The sequence below is a fragment of the Mastomys coucha genome, unplaced genomic scaffold, assembly GCF_008632895.1.
Source record: "Mastomys coucha isolate ucsf_1 unplaced genomic scaffold, UCSF_Mcou_1 pScaffold4, whole genome shotgun sequence".
In the NCBI taxonomy this organism is placed as follows: domain Eukaryota; kingdom Metazoa; phylum Chordata; class Mammalia; order Rodentia; family Muridae; genus Mastomys; species Mastomys coucha.
In genome coordinates, this window is record NW_022196910.1 from 55,749,392 (window position 1) to 55,756,541 (window position 7,150).

Genomic DNA, 7,150 nt, shown 5'->3' on the forward strand with positions numbered 1-7,150 from the left:
GTGTAGTCTGTTTGTCAAAGCCGAATCCCGTGCCCACCTGGCCAGAACCCATCGTCCCGCGGAACAAGCCCCCCCTCCCCTGCAAGAAACCCCAGTCTGCGGCAGTGATGCATAAATGTAATCCCAAGTCTGCAAGTGAAGCCTGGGCTCTACCGTGAGACTGTGCCTCAGAAACAACAGTGAGCTGGGTGGGGGTGGCACACGCCTTTAATCCCAGCACTTGGGAGGCAGAGGCAGGTGGATTTATGAGTTCGAGGCCAGCCTGGTCTATAGAGTGAGTTCCAGGACAGCCAGGGCTACACAGAGAAACCCTGTCTCAAACAAACAAACAAACAAAAAACCAATCAACCAAACAAAGAAACAATTCAAGCAGTAGGGCTGGAGAGAAGGCTCAGTGGTTAAGAGGACTGGATAATCTTCCAGAGGACCTGGGTTCAATTCCCAGCACCAACACTGCAGCTCACAACTTTCTGCAACTCGGGCCAAGGGGATCTGGCCCCATAACACAGACATACATGCTGGAAAAACACCAGGGCACATAAAAATAAATATTTAAAAAGTTCAAGCCAGGCAGTGGTGGCACATGCCTGTAATCCCAGCACTTGGGATTTCTGAGTTCAAGGCAGGCAGGGCTACACAGAGAAACCCTGTCTTGGAAAAAATAAAAAAGTTCAAATAGTGGGACTGGAGAGATGGCTCAGCAGTTAAAAGCACTGACTGCTTTTCCAGAGTTCAATTCCCAGCAATCACATGGTAGCTCACAACCATCTGTAATGGGTTCTGATGCCCTCTTCTGGGGTATCCAAAGACAGCTACAGTGTATTCATATGCATAAATGTAAATATATCTTTTTTTTAAAAAAGATAATGAAGCCTTATACACATTTTACGAAGCCTTTCTTAGGCCATTTTTTTTCTAGACTAGTGTGAGATGTAGGGTATAAATAGAGAAGTGGGTTTTAACAAATAAAACTGGTTTCCTATTGCAGTTTAATAAGGCGAGGGTCACAGACTTCGCTGTTGTTTTAAAATCTCCTAGGAGCACTGACTGCTCTTCCAAAGGTCGTGAGTTCAAATCCCAGCAACCACATGGTGGCTCACAACCACCCATGATCCCAGCACTTGGGAGGCAGAGGCAGGCAGATTTCTGAGTTCGAGGTCAGCCTAGTCTACAGAGTGAGTTCCAGGACAGCCAGGGCTACACAGAGAAACCCTGTCTTGAAAAACCAAAAAAAAAAAAAAAAAAAAAAAAAAAAAAAAAAAAAAAAAAAAAAAAAAATCTCCTAGGAACTTCTTATAATAACAGGCTTGTAGATTGCTCCTCTGTCTGCGCTAAGGCCTGGAAATCTTGTTTCACAGTTTCACATAGTAATGTAATCTAAACTTCAATAAACAGTCATTTCAAAAAGGAAACTTTTTTTTTTTTTTTGGTGGAGTTGAATAGGTACCAAGGCCAAGGGGTCAGCTTGTGAGGATTGGTTCTTCTTTCTACCACATGGGCTCTGAGTGTCACCCTCAAGTTCTCAGGGTTGATGGCAAGTGGCTGTAACAGATGGGCCATTTTGCCCACCCACCTCTCATTTCCCTTACGTCATCTCCCCGGTTTAAATCCATCCATATTTGGAATTTGGCCTGCAAGTATTTTATTTTTGTTTGTTCTCAGACAGGGCAGGCCTGGAACTGGTTATGTACTTGAGAATGACCTTGAACTTCTGGTCCTTCTGCCTTCCCCTCCCATATGCTGAGATCTCAGTATTTGCCACCACACCCCACACCAGGCTGTCCTGGAACTCACTCTGTCCTCAAACTATGATGATCCTTCTGCCTTAGCCTCCACAAGGGTCAGGATCACAGACAAGAGCCAAAACATGAGCCATGAGCCCAGCTTTCATTCACTTTGATAAAGACGAGGTGGTGGGTATAGAACGGAGACTGAGCTCGTGCCCAGCATCCTGGCACATACTGGCTTCCAGTAGGCCACAGAGGGAGCCCAGCGTCACCTTCAAACACTTATTTCCTGTTCTGGCCACATTTCTGCCCAGCCACACCGGATAGCTTGCAGAGATCTTCAAAGATATCCTGTCTCTGGTTCTCAGCTTGAACCCTTTGACTTCTATACTCTCTTCCAAAACACACACACACACACACACACACACACACACACATACATTCATGCACACAACAAGCCCACATGCACACGTACACACACCTACATACTTACTATCTTGCCTCAAGCACAGCCAGGTCACCTAGTCCATACGAGGTCCTGAGATGTTTGCAGAGTGAATGAACTTCTGTGACACAGAAGCTGGTGTTGTCTGAGAGGGAGCCTGGGGCCTGAGGAATGGGGTGTGGGCATGCATTACTGCTTTTACATTTTCACCCTGAAACTGCTGAGGGGATTCGACTTGATGAGGAGGTAGGAGAGAACTCTGGGGAGTAGGAAAGATTTGAAATAGACGCAGTGAAGGAAGGAGAAGGGTCACTGGGCTCCAGCCAATTCACAAACACTTTTTGTTGTTATTGTGGTTTGTTTGTTTTTGTTGTTGTTTTTTGAGACAGGGTTTCCCTGTGTAGTCCTGGCTGTCCTGGAATTCACTCTGTAGATCAGGCTGGCCTCGAACTCAGAAATCCTCCTGCCTCTGCCTCCCAAGTGCTGGGATTAAAGGCATGCGCCACCACTGCCTGGCTTAAAATTAGGTTTCTTAGAGACGCAGTCTCACTATGTAGCCTTGGCTGGCCTGGGATCTCCTCAGAGCTCCTCCTACTGAACTTTTATTGTTTGTAAGTGGGCATGATGTGTGTGTGGGCGCGGTGTATGTGACCGTGTGTGCCAAGGCACATGAGTCAAGGTCACAATTTCTTTATCTTTTAGATGGGTCTAGGGCTCAAACTCAGATCATGAAGACTGTGGCATGTGCTTTATCCACTATCTTGTCCTACCTGTGTGCCTGGTACCCACAGAATCCAAAAGAGGGCTTCAGATCCCCTCGGACTGGAGTTAAAGCGGTTGTGAGCTGAGCTGTCACAAGTGCTGGGACCCCAGCCCATGGGTACTTTTTTTTTTTTTTTTTGAGACAAGGTTTCTCTGTATAGCCCTGGCTGACCTGGAACTCATTCTGTAGACCAGGCTGGCCTTGAACTCAGAAATCCCCCTGCCTCTGCCTTCCAAGTGCTGGGATTAAAGGCATGCACCACCACCGCCCGGTGCCATGGGTACTTTTTAATGATAGCTATTGTTTATGTTTTAGGTTCATTTTATGTGTATGGGTGTTCTGCCTGCATATATGTATATGTACCACGTACATACCTGGTGCTCAGTGTCCAAAGAGGCCAGGAGGGGGCATTGGCTCCCCCTGGAACTGGAATTGGACTGTTGTGCCACCAGGTGGGTGCTGGAAACCAAGCCTGGGTCTTCTCTGTAATCGAGGTAAGTACTTTATTTTAAAACAGGGTCTCAGGCTGGAGAAATGGCTCAGCAGTTAAGAGCGCCAACTGCTCTTCCAGAAGTCCTGAGTTCAAATCCCAGCAACCACATGGTGGCTCACAACCATCCGTAGTGAGATCTGATGCCCTCTTCTGGTGTGTCTGAAGACAGCTACAGTGTACTCACATATAATTAATAAATAAATAAATCTTAAAAAAAAAAAAAAACAGGGTCTCGAGGCATGGCCTTGACTGGCCTGGAACCCTTACAGATCTTTGCCTCTGCCTCCAGAGTGCTGGGATTCTTGTGCCCACATGACTTTCACTGCTTTCTTCTGATGTTCCAGTTCCCAACTGACTTTATTTTATATCTTGGTAACCGTAAGTGGGTTAGAATCATCCTAGGTTGGAAAGGTGGCTGTCGAAGTGTGTTAACCCCTCAGAGGTAGTGCACTTCCACCAGGAATGCTGGAGGGTTCCCTGTGTTGCCACACCCTCTTCACAACTGTACATAGTTTGGTCCAATAAAGCTATATTCCAAGAAGGGAGTAGCCTGTATCGGTCACTGTCAAAAGTAAACTGCTTGGGGGCTGGCTAGGGCAGGCACTCAGTGGTAGAGCATCTGTCTGTGAAGCCCTGGGTCTGTACCCTAACTATACATATACAGAGAAAAGCTGCTGGGCATGGTGACATGTGCGTATAAACCCAGAACTGTGCAGGCAGAGGCAGGGGGACTGTCAGAAGTTTAAGGCAAGCCTTGGGGGCTATGTGGCAAGATGTCTCAAAACAGGCTGAGGAGATGGCTTACTGTGCAAGCATAAGAACCAGAGTTTGGGCCAGCATTTAGTATGCAGAGGCAGGCAGATCTCAATGAGTTCAAGGCTAGCCTGGTTTATATAGCAAGTGCCCAGGCCAGCCAAGGATTGATAGTAAGATCCTGTCTCCAAAAGCAAGGGTGAGGCCGGCAGAATGCTTCAGTATGTAAAGGACCCACATGACAAATGAGGAAAACCAAGTCCTCCAAGCTGTCCTCTGACCCTCACATACACACAGCCATAAGCGTGCTTGCATGCAGGTGCGCACATGCACACACAGACACACACAGACACACACACACACATACACACACACACTAATTGTAATGAAGAGTAAGGGCAGACAGTTTCTGAGGAACAATACTTGAGATGACCTTTGGCCTCCACACACATGCATGCAGGGCACACTTGCAACCACACATGCCTACACATAAATGCATACATATACCATAGACACAAAAATTAAAAAATTAAAACCACAAGTCAGGTCCAATGGCATAGGCTGGTAGTCCCAGCTACTTGGAGGCTGAGGTAGGATCATAAGTACAAGGCTAGTCTGGGCTCCAGAGTGAGTTCAAGTCCAGCCTAGGAAACTTGGTGAGACCCCCTCCCCTTCAAAATTAAGAGAACTAGGGATATAACTCAGTGATAGAGCACTTGCTAACTACCAAACATGAAGCCCTGGGTACAGAAAAAACAAGCCACCCCCAAGCCCTAAAGTTTTGCTAAATAACAAGTGTATTTGATTCTATGACAGATGATTCCTTCATATTCTTTTTAAAACACAGGGGTTTTTTTTAGAATTGTTTTACTTTATGTGCATGAATGGTTTGCTGCATGTGTCATATGTACATATGACACGCATGCCTGAGGGGTCTCCTGGAACTGAGGCTACAGACAGGACAGTTGTGAGCTGTCCTGTGGGTGCTGGGTCTCAGCCGGCGTCCTCTGCTAAAGCAGCAAGTGCTTTTAACCACTGAGCCAACTCTCCAGCCCCTCATTTTAAAAGTTCCATCACCATATCTGTTTGAGTGCTGCAGCGTCTCATAGCTGGTAAGCCGGAATTCCTCCCTTTTGTGGCCTGACTTGGAAAGCTTGGACCAGAGCAGAAGCTGTGCCAAGTTTTCTGGTTTTCTGGAAATGTAATTGCTTAAAGTGGTCAAGTAGGCCAAGAGTGTGTTTTGAAATCATAAGTAACAAAAACAAAATCCCTGGTAATAGCTTCTCAAGCCAGCTAATATAGCAGGCCTCAGGCTGTGTACACCCTGTATCTCATAATTATAGAAGAGACTTTAAAGTTTCAAGTGTCTCCACTCTGTCATCAGTGTCATCCACCCCGCCCCCCTCAGAGATCAGAGATGCTGGAGTGAAATCGAAGGTGGTGGGACACACATGTAATCGCAGCACTAAGGGGGAGGTTGCCACACATTCCGGGACACAGACTAATTACACAGCGAGAGCCTGCCTAAAAAATGTTTAAAGAATTCTGGTGTGAGGGGACCTATTTATTGATGGATGTAGTGGAGTGCAGATGGGTGCCTAAAGACGTACTAGCTACATTCATACAGTGTAGTGTTTAGATTTTCTTTCTTTCAGCTGGGTATGGTGGCTCTTGCTTGTAATTCCAGCTCTCCAAAAGGAGACTGCAGCAGGATTGCCTTGAACTTGAGGCTAGCCTGGGCTAGAGTGTGTGACTCTGTCTAAATTTAAAGACAAAAACAAAACAGGCCAGTTGTAGTACCACAAACCAGTGATTTGAGCACTTGGAAGGAAGATATGAATGAAGTTCAAGGTCATCCTCAGCTACATATGGAATTAAAGGGGGCCAGGCTGCACTACATATGGGTTATTAAAGGCCAGCCTGTGCTACATGAAACCTTGTCACATGAGTGAGAAGATTCTCCTGCAAGATGAGTAGATCCAGATGGCCCTGAAGCACTTCACAGCTCTCAGATGGCCCTGAAGCCACTTTGGATCTGCTGCCGCCCTTGCCAGCATGAGCTTAGGCTGTGGTGGGCCCCTCTGCTTTATGAATGGCAGGTGGGAGTGGTCAGTAGACAAGCAGTGTGAGTCCTCACTGTGTCTGGAGACCAGTCTCACAACATCAGCTACTCCACAGAAGTCTTCTCCTTGCTCCATGTTGACTACAGTCTCATAGATTCTCACTATTGAGTAAACTGATCTTCTCACATTGAATGAAGGCTTTTGACAGTTGGAGAAAACATTGATGTAGGTTGAAGTCCAGCCTTCAAGGGAAAGGGCCATAGCTGGTTTGAATCTAATGTTTAGTAGATTTGGTGGTCTGCTTGGGGCCTCAAGATAATTTCTTTTCTTTTCTTTTTTTTTTGTTTTTAAGATTTATTTATGAGTATACTGTCACTGTCTTCAGACACACCAGAAGAGGGCGGTGGATCCCATTACGGATGGTTGTGAGCCACCATGTGGTTGCTGGGAATTGAACTCAGGATCCCCGGAAGAGCAGCTAGTGCTCTTAACCACCGAGCCAGCACTCCAGCCCCAAGGCCAATTTCTAAGAGCTTGGAGGCTTCTATAGAATCCAAGTGCTCCCAGTTCACACAATGCACCAGAGTGACACACGCAGCCACCATAGTGCATATATTTTCAAGAGTGGATAGGTAGGGGTGCGGGGAGCTGGACATGGGGCCTGATTGTACCAGCAGTCCAAGAGCCTCGGCCTGAGGAGCTAGCCCATTGTCAACCTTCACACCCCTCTGTTTGTTCTCTCTGATGGCTGGAAGATGACCATGCAATCACAAAACACCTTACTAGCCATTCAGCAACATACAGACTAACTTAGAGCATGGTAGAGATTAGTGCGGCCCATGTACAAGGATGACATGCAAGTTCATGAAGCACTGTTTTCTGTGTATATATATACACACATATATA